This window comes from Pteronotus mesoamericanus, unplaced genomic scaffold (assembly GCF_021234165.1).
Source record: "Pteronotus mesoamericanus isolate MK-2021 breed Mesoamerican mustached bat unplaced genomic scaffold, CSHL_Meso_final contig_130, whole genome shotgun sequence".
Lineage (NCBI taxonomy): Eukaryota > Metazoa > Chordata > Mammalia > Chiroptera > Mormoopidae > Pteronotus > Pteronotus mesoamericanus.
Window position 1 is genome coordinate 715,253 of NW_026555060.1, and position 14,538 is coordinate 729,790.

The window sequence follows — 14,538 nt, forward strand, 5'->3', positions numbered from 1 at the left end:
CTTAAAACAAGAGAAATTTATTCTCTTACAGTTCTGAAGGACACAAGTCTGAAATTAAGATGTCAGCAACGCCATGTACTCTGCAGGTTTGAAGAGGGGATCTTTCCTTGATTCTTTCAACCTTCTAGTGGTTGCTAGCAATCCTTGACATTCACTACAATCTCTGCCTCCCTCATTACATGATGTTCCCTTTGTGTGTCTCTGTGTGGAAAGTTCTCTAAACTTTTAAGATCACCAGTTATTGGATTAGGCCCCTTAATCTACTATGACTTCTTAACTTGAGTACATCTGCAAAGACCCCCATGTCTAAATAAGGGCACATTCACAGTTTCTGAGAGTTAGGACTCCAACATATTTCAGGGAAAGGGAAAAGATATAATCTAACTCATAACATGCGTTGACTCTAAAGTAATGACTCTAAAGTAATGCCTCTAAAACAACAGGAATAAAATATAAGTGTCCATTCTAAGAGAAGGGATCATATTCCCCTTGTCTGCTGCTCAATTCTGAGAGCTTTGAACCCAGTAGGTGCTCAATAAGTGTGCTAAATAAATGAAGTAAATGAAATGGTGAATATTTTATTTATTAGGCTATGAATGTTCTCAGAAGAAGAATGGTACACTGGATACTTAGAGGTCATTATGAGTTCACCGGGACAAGAAGAGAATAACTGGTTTCAAGCATAGGGAAGGGCAGGGGCAAAGATCCAGAGTATAAGGATACTTGGTGTGCTCAAAATATTGAAGTAAGGTTAGAGCACAATGGATCTGAGAGATAATAGTAACAGATATATATAATTGTGACTGACATTATAACCTTACAAAAGCAAAAAATAATCAAATGTGCCAGACCATGTATTAGTAATGAATATCTGTGGGAGGAGGGGGAGGGCAGGGAGGAACAATGATCTAGATAGATAGATGATGATAACAAATAGGTAGAGAGACAGATGATAGATGATAGGTAGATATTTCTTTTAAAAAAATAGATCATGTACTTGTAGAGACTGGGAAGTTCAAAACCCATGCCACAGGTTGGTAGGCTGAAGAGTTAGTAAGAGGTGATACTGTTGTTTTGAATCCAAAATCCACAGGGAAAGTGAGTAAACTGGAAATAAACTGGAATATAATACACTCATCAGTGTATTATATGTGTACTATCAACTAGAATAACAATAAAAAAAGCACGAGACAGGGTTTCTATGTTTCAATCTCAAGGCAGAACTCCTTTTTTTTTTTTTTAGGAAACTTCAGTCTTTGTTCTCAAGGCCTTCAACTGATTAGATGAGGCCCAAACATATTATGAAAAGTAATCTGCTTTACTTAAAGTCAACTGATTATAAATGTTAATCAATCTATAAAAATATCTTCACAGCAACAACTAAACTAGTGTTTGACTAAACAACTAAGCACCATACCCTAGCCAGGTTAACACAAAAAATTAACCATCAACCATGTGTAGAGATTTAAGGTTAAAATTTCACATAACTGACAGCTCATATTTCCTAAGCTAGTTTCCCTGGAACTAACACGTTTGTTTGTTTGTTTGTTTGTTTGTTTGTTTGTATTTGGGGTTTTTGCAGGAACTAAAAAGAGTTTCAGGGTAAAATGCATTGATAAAATGTTGTGATAAATTCTCTGGAACCTTTATATGGGGAGGTGTATATGGAGTGTTCATGTAGCTCCAGGAATTACAGATACTAATGCTTTGTGTAACATGGTTTGGAAAAAGCTAATGTAGAGAATGATAGGCATCAAAATTTTAGGCAAGTGGAAAATATATTGATTGTTTTAGAAAGATTATTTTGATGAAAAAGTAAAAGTTGAATTGGGAAAGTAAACAATGGGCAGAGAAACAAGAAACCATAGGAGGAAGCAATAAAAATAATTATCAATGTATTCCAACATTCATCAGTGTATTATATGTGTACTATCAACTAGAATAACGATAAAAAAAAGCATAAGCTCAGCTACATAGGCTTCCTGATATAAAAATTTTATGCAGAAATTTGAAATTTCAAATACTAGTCCCAATTTGTCATTGTTGCTATCCACGTTGGCTGCCTCTCTTTAAAGAAGTAAGCCTCTTATGAATCAGGATCCTCACATTTTCTCTCATTCTGTAGAATTTTGGATCAGATGCAATTTACAACAAAGTTAGAAAAGGAGAGGAAGCTCGTATGTATTCACTTGGTCAAAGTATTATTTATCACTTACATTTATGCCAGAAAATCCAGTTGATAGGAACACAAAACTGCCTAAGACAGTCTGTCTCATTCACTGTAATTATCAGAAATTCTCTTAACAGAAGCTAAACATACTTTAAAATATCCTGGTCCAACAGAAAGGAAAAACTGTGAAAATAAACAAATTTGGATTAAAATGCTGTCTCTTGAAACTATGAGCTAATTAAGCTTTAAGCTTAATTGTGAACTAATTAAACTATAAGCTTCGTGTGTAAAATTACTTTGTATGTAAAAGCATGCAGATCTAGTTCTGCATCTTTATCTAGAGTTAGGTTGTTCTCCTAAAAAAAAATATTTTAAAAAAGATATGGTCAAACTGAAAAAACAAATAACCAAGAAGATACTATGTCCAGTGCCCTCCAATTCACCTTTAGGATAAAAAATCTAGAGGTCCTCATTTGACCTTCAATTCATCCCCAGGTAAATTAATATCAAGATACACTGTGGTTAACAGTTAACTTGAAAGAAAAGCATCACAAATCCAATTACCCAGCAGTAGACCTTCCACATGTAAATACATAATGTTTTCCCATCTTTCTGGTGATAACATTTTCATGAAAAGTAAAACTTAACTGAAAACAAAGCAAATGTCAAACTACTACAATGCTCACATTTTGTCTTGTTCAATAACTAGTAGAACATTTCTCCTGAGCAAGACAATTACATGGTGCACAACATACCTTCTCTTATAATTTATTTAGATAATTATTATTGGTTCACTAAAAGCAAGTATAGGATATTAAGGGGTGTCAAAATGGTTCATTGGTCATCTTTTTTAATTTTTATATCTCAAAAAGTCAAGAAAGAATGTAACATTTGCAGCTGCATTCCAAGTACTAAAGTTTAAGTTTAGATCATTTTATAATCTCTAAAAATTAACATTCAAGAATGAAGTACTTTACCTTAAAAAGCTAAAAGTGCACAAAAGGAAGCTACTACAATCTTCAAATATTATCTTCCAGCTTAGAGTCTACAACATTCATAACATACGAGCAAGGCAAATATTACAAATAGCAGTCTTAATTATGACAATGTTCATTAGACCTAGAGTTTGTAGTCATTTCACTAAGTATTGCTTTGTTAGTAGAATGTCACATTAATAAAATATTAAGTAATAAGCCTTCTCTTTTTCAGATAATTAGCCATGATATTTCTGAGAAAAATGAAAAGAACAAATGTCAACTTTTGAAGATTATACCACACCTTGTTTGCTTCAGGAAATAGTTGAATTAGCTCAGAAGTAAATGCTAAACTAATAATAATATTTTGCTTAACAACAGGAAAAAATAGGATAATGGAGTAGGGGGTGGGGGAAGCCTTTATAAGGCATGAATCACCTTTACTCTTCCAGCTTGAGAAGCTGAAGCAAGGCTGACATTTCTGGACAAGCAGAAGGAGGATTCCTTGTTATGGTACATTTTTAAAATTTCAAAGACTTAAACCAATTTTCTCTTGACTTTGATTAAATCCAGTTTTTAATTAGTGTAATTAGTATGAGATCTCAAACTCTGCATTCCACAGAGTTCTCATTAACATTTAAAAGGAAATATTTACTTTTTTTAATGGAAATGCTTTAAGACATCAATATATAGGCTTTGTCCACTTTTATTAGTAAAATGTTAATAAATTCAGTAACTATGATAATAAAAATGTTCCTACCCTGGAATAGCAAGTAGCTCTAAAGTGAACCTTTTAGACATAAATCAATATTTTAGTTTTGTTGCTATAAAAATGAGTATTTTTTCAGTAGCAGAAATGTCTATTGTACTAAATTATGCAAGAAATCATTGGGCCTGATTTTTTTTCAATGAACCAAATGTTTCCATTTAATTTCTCTCTTTTATTATAAAGGGAAGGACTTATAAACATCTAAATGTATCTTAAACTTTCTTGAGATTGTGACTGTTTTTTACATGATGAAAATACAGTTATTAATTGCGTTTGCTATTTTTATTCTTCATGTATTGGGATGTGACATTTTTGTCAAATAAATTAACCACTTAATTTTAAAATTTTAAAAATGGGCCTCAGATAGGGTCAGCAATGTGGCCAGAGTTTGACAACTGAATGAAGTTCAACTCTATGTATCTATAGATACAGTAGTTTTTCTCATAAAATTACATGACATCCCACTGAATAAAGTCATTGTTAAAACAGTAATTTGCCATCAATTATGTGGTGGCTATCATGTTTTTAATACCGTGACTTTAAGATTGGAAAAAGTCACATTTGAAGCTGAGACTTTATAAGCATAAATAATCAGTTATTAATTACTCTACTTAGCTACTTGTCTTCTTTGGGAGAGAAATTAGTTAAGTGAATAATGAGCACAAAAAAATGTTTTATTACTGAAGTATGATATGTGAATGGAAAACAGTGAAGAAAATATAATTGTCTGATAACCTGAACTGAAGAGATTTAAGTTGGTTTTGGCTTTTCTTTTCTTTGTTTTTCATTCTCTTTGGGTAAGAGAATTCAGCAACAATGGTCATTTCAAAAAAAGTTAGCAGAAGCAGAGGCATAGATACACGGAACAGACTGACAGCTGCCGGAGGAAGGGGTGGGTGGACTGAATGAAAGAAGGTAAAGGGGCGGGCCAAAGAACACAGATACGACACTCACAGACGTGGACGGTGGGTACGGTGTTGGCCTGAGGAGGGCTGGGAAGGGGAGGGCAGGGGGCGGGGTGCGGGGAGGGAAGCGGGGACACCTGTAACAGTATAAACAATAAAACATTAGGAAACAAATAAGAGAATACAATTTCTGAATGAAATCTTTATTAATTATGTAATGATTATTTTTTACCGTCAGACGCAAAGAATCTATTTTTTAATTTTAGAAAATTAAAAATGAACAAGTTTATCAGAGATGTCAAATTTCTAAGTTATTCCTAATAAAAATAATGAGATTAATAAAATATTGCACATTTCTAAATATACACTTTCTAAGCTGTAAGTTAATGTTTAAAACTTTCTGTCTAGTGTATTTCCTTTATGTGTTTAAATTATAAAACCAACAAAACACCATAAAATTTTTAAGAACAGAAAATTCACACATAAGTTAAAACATCATACTACACATTTTAATTTTTGTTTATGTTTTTACCTCCTTACCTATTTGGATAATTTATATACATTGTTCTATTAAACTTTTCATTATAATATAAGCATTTTTGAAATTTTTAGTTTTTATGAATATCAATATCCACATTTTTTCATTATAAATGTTTTCCCTTTGGTAAAAATTTAGCAAAAGCCAAATGGAACTTGTTTTATTTTCTCACCAAATGAAGCAAATCTCTTGCTGCCGACTTCTGGAAAACCTTAAGGCAAGATGAAGGTGCTGGTTTTCATTGCTATCATCTCAACTTTCACTACCTGCGTCTCGGTAAATACCATATATCTTACACACAGGGTCTGGCACAAATAATGACCCTCTTTTATTACAAAATCTTTTATTACAAAATCATAACCATGTAATTATGTAACATAACAACATCACACTCAAGCACACCATATGACATTGTAGATGAAATGTTCAAATTAAAACTATAAACTATTACACCCATATTATTACCCTACCAACCATGCTCAAATAGGCATTACTTCTGCTCGACTCTGTATATTTTCTTTTTTAGTTCCTAATCATAAAGTGTACAATTATTTCATTGTTTTATGTCAACACAGGTTTATACTGCACACATGTTGTTTTAATTTTATTTTTGTGAAAGACCTTAATTTAACTTTCTGAGATCTTTTGTTGACTTTGAGATGCAATCGATAATTTTATTTTATTTTTTACATATCAGTAGTCTCTAGAATCCTCAACATTTGTAAATAGGACAGTGTAATGTCATGATTTTAAATTGTGTATTTTGATTCTACCTCTGCAGTAGCACTTCTGTAGCATATTTAGCCTTTGGTAGGCTCCCAAAAGGAAAGATATGTGAAGATGAAAATTGATTATAAGGAACACTATAAAATAAACTTGAAACTATGTAGAGGTTTAACATGGACCAAAGTAACAAAGAAATTCTAGATGTAATTTCCAATCAAAAATATGTACTTGGTTTCACCTAACTTTTTTTTTTATTTACTTTTAGAGAGAGGGGAAAGGAGGGAGAGAAACGACCACATCAGTTGGTTGTCTCTCACACACCCCCAGCTGGGGACTTGGCCCGGCCACGTGCCCTAACTGGGAATTGAGCTGATGACCTTTCAGTATGCAGGCTGGCACTCAGCCCACCGAGCCACACCAGTCAGGGCCCGTGTAACATTTTTAAATTTGTTTACCTAACACCTGTATCTAACATACATTATCTAAAGGGTAAGTTATACTGTCTAAGGATTATTGCTGCAAACATTATCCAGTATCATTTTGTGAACTGACAAAGCCTTACGGACTCTGCTAACTATAGGAGCTCCCTCTCCCCCTGTCGTCCCATGCTGAAATGTAGCAAGGAGGAATTTTATCCCATGAAAAACCCTGTTCCAGTGCTCTTTGGATCACCTGTTTTTCTCTCCCACAAAAGACAGTCTGAATGGGGGGGAAATGAGGACAACTGTACTTGAACAATAAAAATATATATAGATAAAAATAAATTATATTTTTTAAAAAGTCTGTTTTTTCCTTACACCAATTCATAAAGATGTTGGTTCCAAACGGTCTCCAGGTTGGCACCTGAGTAAATAGTAGTTAACATGACACAAGAAGCCAAATCTAGTATTACCTGCAAACTGGAGACTGGCTCAACACATCCGTGAGAATGAAGAGGGAGAGAAACTTTTCTATGTAAAGATCTCCAGAAAAAAAAAATGATCATCCTTATTCCATGAACTATGCACACTTTAAACTGTTAGATCATTCTTATTTAATGATGACACTCAAAATTCAATTGTATTCCTTCCATTCACCCTAACCCAACCACATTTCATCCTAATAAATAATGTGTAATCAGTATTCTTAAAATGCCATACAAGGGGCGACCAAAAAAAAAAAAACAAAATGCTAAATTATCTCTGTAGGGCAGGCCCCTTGTAATACAGATTTGCCCCATGAGTGTTCTAGAAACCCATCTGTATCAGTGTACTAGCTGGCATGGTTGTGAGAAGCTATGTTAGTTTTAGTGAATTTCTTTTGAAGACTCTTTCAACTTGTTTGCTCATTTCATAATGGGTGATTTACAGTGTACTTGCCCACACTGAGTGTTCAGCAGTTTTTGATCGAAAATGGTATGACCCCTGTGCCCCACCCTCCCTATTCACCCAGTCTCACTGACTTTCTTTTGTTTCCCTGGATAAAAAAGTCTTCAAAGGGAAACATTTTGCCAATGTGGAAGAGGTGAAACAAAAAAACAGCAGAAGCACTAAAAGGCATAAAAATTGAGGAGGTCAAAAACTGTTTTAAACGGTGGGAAAAAAAATGTCTCAACAGGTGTATTATATCAAATGGAGAATACTTTGAAGGCGACTGAAGTTTAAACATGTAAGAATAAATACACAATTATAATAAATAAATTCCAGTTGTTAGGGTCCCACCTTCATATGTGTATATAAAGTTGCCAGCATGATAAAAGTTACAAAGAAACGGTGTCAATACACACCTACCTTCAAAGAGATCATAGTCTAGTAGGACACATTTTCAAAAAAATGAAGAATACATAAGTTTAATTTCTACATATCTATTGATATCCTTTTCCTGAATATCTCAAACGATATTTTTTCATCTAAAGAAGTATTTTCTCCAAAGATTATTCAGCTGAAACTTTGTACCATTTTATGAAGTGCTTCACCCAAAAATATATTAAATTAATTTCTAATTCACAAATTAATTCAAGCAGGTATTTAGGAAAAAATGAACTAAATCTAGAAGAGGGAACAGAATAGTATTGTACAAATATAAAAATTCAATCACTATTCCTCCAAGATTCAAGTGGCAAAGATAAACAAGACAGGTCACTAAATAACTAAGGAATCTGTAGTAAATATTACATGCAAGGCACAAACAATGATAAGCAAACAAGAAAGATATTTATTCATCTTTAGGGAAAGCAAACACTTATAGAAAATTATAATGGGTAAACAATTATAGGAGAAACAAAAAATCACAAAATCTTGGTACAGAAAGGCTGAAAAAGAATTCCCTAGCTAATGCGACACAATCTACTCCTGCTACATACCACACTTCTAAGTCGTTCTTAATTCCATGAAACAGAAGTCATCCATGAATATCAGACATATCTATAAAAATGGATATGAGAATGGGAACGTATAGTCATATTAACATGGACCGAGATTAATAGTGTTATAGAAAGGGAAAATTAATAAAGATTTTACCACTGATGTTTATTTTAGAAAATATAACTAGAAAATAATAAAACCATTTCATTTCTTATATATGCCAAACTCTGTTCTAAGAGATTCACATATAACTAGTTAATAATCACCATAATCCTATAATTATTGGCACTCTACAGATAGGAAAACTGAGGCACATGGAATTTAATCAACTACGCAGGGACATATAGCAGGTAAATGAAGAGCAGACATTCAACCTGGCTGGTGTGGCCCGTGCTATTAACCTTTCCCATGACAAATGCCTAGGACATCTAGAATGTAAAAACAAATAGGAATCAACTGTGATGGTCCAGTCAGCTTTGTGTTCTGTTTATCCTGAACTTTTAGATAAGGAAAAGTTTTGTTCAACTAGGACTGCGCTAACTCCACATTAATGTAATTCAGATTGTCTTTACCATTAGATACAGTTTAGGGCACATTGCTCCTAGAAACACAAGTTCTATATATTTATTGTTTTATAGTAAAGAGAGAAGAGGAAGAAAAAGGAGGCACAAAAGAGGAGAACTGGGGGTTGGGAGCAGCACGGGAGGGAGAAAAGCAGGAGAAGGAGGAGTGAGAAAGGTAGAACCATGAGGGAAACCCATTCTTCAACCAGAAGAAAGAAAAGACAGGAAAGCAATAGAAAAGGGACAATCAGAGGTTAAAGAATTCAGAAACTCTTCAAAAAAGCCAAGAAGAGAAAACGGTTTAAGAATATTTCAACACTTGGAGAAAAGAAAATAAGGAGAAAAGAAGAAAAATAAGCACCTGAATGACACAATGCTTGGAAAGAAGAAACTCGGTAATTGTCCAAATCATAAAACAGTTAAGGGACAAAAAATGAGACAGCAAAAAGAGAGGTTTTCTATTAAGGAGACAAAAAGGAGACAGGTCAATAGCTTGAGAAGGTCATGCAGTCAAGTGATCACATGCATAATTTTGTTTTAGGAAAGATGAATCAGGAATTACATTCAGTTGAAAACTGAAAATTGAATGTTTTTAGTTTTAAAAAGTGATTATTAATAAAACTGCATATCAGAGAAAGCAGACGGAACTAGACTTTCAAAGAAGAAAACTGCTTCTTTACAAGAAACCCATATACCCTCTGAAGTGGAAGCAATTCATTCTTTCCCACCCCTCAGTCTCAGAGAAATAAGATGGGTCTGTCAACCCTTTGGCTGCTGCTTCCCAGTTGTGGTTATGACCATTCCCAACCATGTACTTCCACTACCCTTACAGAAAGAGGACTATAGATTTCCACCCTTGCCATAAGGCTGCAGGGCATCAGGCCCTCTGTGCCCAGTATACCCCCCATCTCTTTGACAAAGCGGCACTGTGTTGCAATACAGTGACTGTATTCCCTATGCTGCACGTTCCATTCTCATGACTATAATAACTGCTCATTTGTACTTCTTAATCCCTTCTCCTTTTTCATTTAACCCACAACCCTTCTCCCATCTGGCTACAATCCCTTTGTTCTCGTTATCAATGAGTCCGTTACTGTTTTGTTTGTGTCTTTCATATTTTGAAATTACATATGTAAATGAAATCATATGGTATTTGTCTTTGTCTGACTTATTTCACTCAGTATAATTTCCTCTAGGCTACCCATGCTAATCACTTTGTAAATTATATAAATGTCTAACTAATATGCTGTATATCTCAATCCTATTATTGAAGTTTAACTGTAATTAAAAAAATTAAAAACTTTGTTTAAAGTGGCACTGTGACTTGTTTTGGCCTTCAAATGTGAGCCCAACCCAACATAGGCAGCTCCTAGGCAGAAATTCCATCAGTCCCGCTCTTACGTTTTCCTTTATATTCCAAGAGCTGCAGATCCGAAACCGAAACTATTTCTTCAACCTGGATCCTGGAATGAGAAACACACACAACACCATTGCAGAAACAGGCGGCTCTCGGTTGCCAACACGTGACAAAAGACAAATAAAGGTTTGCTTTTGTTAGTCACTGAGATTGTTGTTGTTACTGCAGTAAAGCCCCATGGTACAGAGCCCATTACTCTCCCAATCTTCTACGAGACGATTCCCGATTCATCTCAGCCTGGGACTTGGCGCTCGCTCTTCCTTCCCTTCTCTATGCTGCTGTCAACAAAACTGCAGGTAGCTGGTAATTATAATTTTGTATTTGTTCCTATAGTCAGTTCCCAAAATTATATAAGCCTTATGCCCCTCCAAACCTAGATCTACCACTAATGGGGACAAAAGGCAGCTATTTATTTTAACCTTACTACTTCCCAGATGAAAATAAAGCCCTGAAAGTTAACAAAATTTCTCCCAAGGCCATGCTATTCACAGGGAGCAAGGTCAAATCTGAAACTGAGGTCTTTTGATTTCCATTTCAGAGAACAATTACCATTTTCCCAAAAAACATAAAGTTGTTATTTAAGGTATTTGTACTAGCTTTTGGGTGATGAACATATAACTTTCATATTTTAAATAGACTTTATTTCCTAGAGTCCTTCTTTATTTTTTAAGTAACAAATTCTTACTAGTACGCTATGAATAATTTTTAAAAAGCAAACTTGAAAGAAGAAGGAACTCCTACCCTTTGTGACAGCAGTGATGGAACCAGAGAGCATTCTGCTAAGTGAACTAAGCCAGGAGGTGAAAGATAAATACCATAGGATCTCACCTACAAGTGGAACCTAATCAACAAAACAAACAGATGAGCAAAATAGAACCAGAGACATGGAAATAAAGAACCAGCTGACAGTGATCAGAGGGGACAAGGGAAGGGGGATAACGGAGGAGAGAAGAGGCAAGCAAAGGAACACGAAGAGAGGACTCATGGGCACGGACAGTGCGGGGACTGACTGTGGGAGTCAGGGGACGGGGTTGGGGTGAGCAGCGGGGGAAAAGGCAGGACAAGTGTAACTGAACAACAATACATTGAAAAAGAAAAAATAAACTATATTAAACATGTTTGATAATGATCTTAGTACTAATTCTACCCTTCTATTTTTCTTTTTTTGTTTAAAAAACTAGGATATTCTTTTCTTCCTATGTCTTAGAGTTATTTTGCATATTAAATGAAGAAATAAATATAACATGATTTATCAACTAACAAATATGTTTCATTTACATTTTATATTTTTAAAAGCATTGGATCTAGTTTACAGAGAAAACTTGTATACAGCCAGGTTGTTTGTTTGTTTTTTGGTTTTTTTTTTTGGAAAATAAAATAAAACGTGAAAAAGGGAATATGTTTTGAATAATAAGATGAGGCCAGGAATATTTCCAAGAGAGATCTTGAAAAAAGGAACAGAAATTCTTTGGTTACCTATTTAGAGTTACCTATCTAACAAAATTCTAATTAAAAAGCAACTGATGGGGGGCGGGGAAGAGGAAGGGAAGGGGAAAGTCAAAGAACATACAGCAAGGACTCATGGACAAAACCAAAGGGGAAGAGCTGAGGGAGGGAAGGAGGGAAGGGGCAAAGGAAAGTGGTGGGGGCGAGGCAGAGACAAATGTATTAAGAAATGAGAAAAAAGAGAAAAAAAAATTATTTGTACATATTAAAAAAAAGGCAACTATATATTTATTTTCATACACAGGCTGGAGCCAAATACATAATTTAGAAGACACACATTTATACACTTACCATAGGTCCAAAGAAACAGTTGTACTGTTGCACAACAGAGCAGCAGACTGCAAATATGTTGCTACATGACTGAGTTTAATTTGATTAAACATAATTATTCATGAAAATATTTTTATATCTGTCACATAAGTCTCTGAACAAAGACTAATGTGACTTCACCATCACCTTGAACTTCCTGTGACTAGAGACATTAGTTTATTTAAGTACTATTTTAGAAAGTATTCACTCAGGATCTTTAAAGCCATGAATTAATTAAAGATTAATTTGAGTGACTCTTTCTTTCTTAACGGACACATGCTTCCGCTGGCTTACTATGCTCTAATACTTTTTTGGTCACAAGTCACTCAGAAATTATCTTTCAGTTTTGCCAAAGTTCATCCTAAATCCTCCAGGACCAATGATCCATTACAATGCAGATTGTTCCTGGATTTAAAACGCTTGGTTTAAAAATATGTGAACATCAAAACAAGAAAGAAGAGATACTCCTCTTTTCACAACATGAATTATTCTCAGAGAAAAGAGTAGTTTGTTGAACTTTCCATATTAACTCAGACATAAAATCATCTTCACCATAATGACATGTTAATTCTTCAGTAACTGATTAAGCCCTAAGTTTAACAAACCAGTTAATACAGTGTATTAGAATTGATTGTGTCATCAGAATTTTTTAAGGCAACAAAAACGTAACAAAGCAAATGAATTTTTAAATTAGGTACGGTAATTTAAAACAAAGATTAACCCTCAAAATGTAGTTTCTTTGTTCCAACACCATCTGTGACTCCCAAAATATTTTTAGCACACCGAACATTTAAATATTCTGTGACTTTGACAAGTATACCTGACACCCAGTGGGCATTAAATAAATGTTGAATGGGTGGACAAATGAACTACAGAATAGCTAAACTCCATGACATGGAAATTATAAATGTCCACATTTTCAATGAAGATACTGATGCACAATGAGTTGAAATAGTTAATCTGATATCACCCAGCAAATAAGCTCTTTGAAAAAAATAACCTGTCTCTAAATTCACCTTAATCTCTGCAGCATACTAACATATAATGTTAGTTGTTTATGAAGGTTATTTATTTTTTAAATGATGGATACATTTTATTTTTTTGAAACTTGTGTTATGGGGAATTTAAAACGTACAGAAAATAGATTGAATTGTATAATGAGTATCTATGTACCCAGTACGTAGCCCCAATAATAATGAATCCATCATGCTTCATCCATACTTCAATTCACTAACCCCCTCCCAGAGTATATTTAAGCAAGCCCCAGGAATCATATTTTATCTATGACTATTTAAAAATGTATCTCTTAAAAAACATGACTCTTGTTTATAACATAATGAGAATACAATTATTTCACTTATGCATTAATTCCCTTAATAATATCAAATAACCTGTTGTTGTACAAACTGTATAATACATGTGAATTAGGAACCAAATAAGATCTACACATTCTGATTAGTTGATCTTTAAAATTTTTTTTAATCTATCAGTTACCCATCCATCTTTCTTCCTCTTTGCAATGTGTTGAAGAAACCAGGTCATTTGTTCTGTAGAGTTTCTCACCATATGGATTTTGTGAATTGCATTCCCATGGTGTAGTTCAAGTTCCTTTGTCCTCTGTTTGTTCTATAAAATAGTAATTGGATCTAAAGACTTGATTGTGTTTAGAGGTTGGGTTTTTTCAGGACATATTTTATATCTGGTGTTTTCTTTTATTAAGAAGCATACAATGTCTTATTCTCTCTGTACATATATTTATATTAGAATATCTTGTGTGTTTATCCATTGTTTGATAAATGATTATATTTACTGGAGTCCAGCTTCATCTTTTGTATTTTTTTCCATTACCATGTAACCCCCGTATAACCCCTCCACCCCTCCTCCCCAGCAATCACCACACACAAGATTTCCTTTTTGCTCTCTCCTTCCACCCCCACTAGCTGTCACCTGTGCTCCATCTATGAATCTGTCTCAGTTTTACTTGTTAGTTCAGTTTGTTTATTAGATTACACTTATGAGTCAAATCATAGGGTACTTGTCTTTCTCTAACAGGCTTTTATAGGAGGCAGCCTGGAATACTGTTTAACTCAGTATTCAGGTCTAAAAGTGAGCAGATTTAGGTTCATTAGTATCTCTGTGTAAGATGGAGATAATAACAAAACTCATTTCATGTAGCCATGAGGTAAATGGTAAAAAGCTTTTTAAATAATAGCAAATATTATTATGTAATATTTTCTAAAAACTAGAGATTATCGAATCATCTAGAATAAGAAAACCCTCAAAGCCTGGGTTCATTAAAAATATAAAACTTTGACTTTC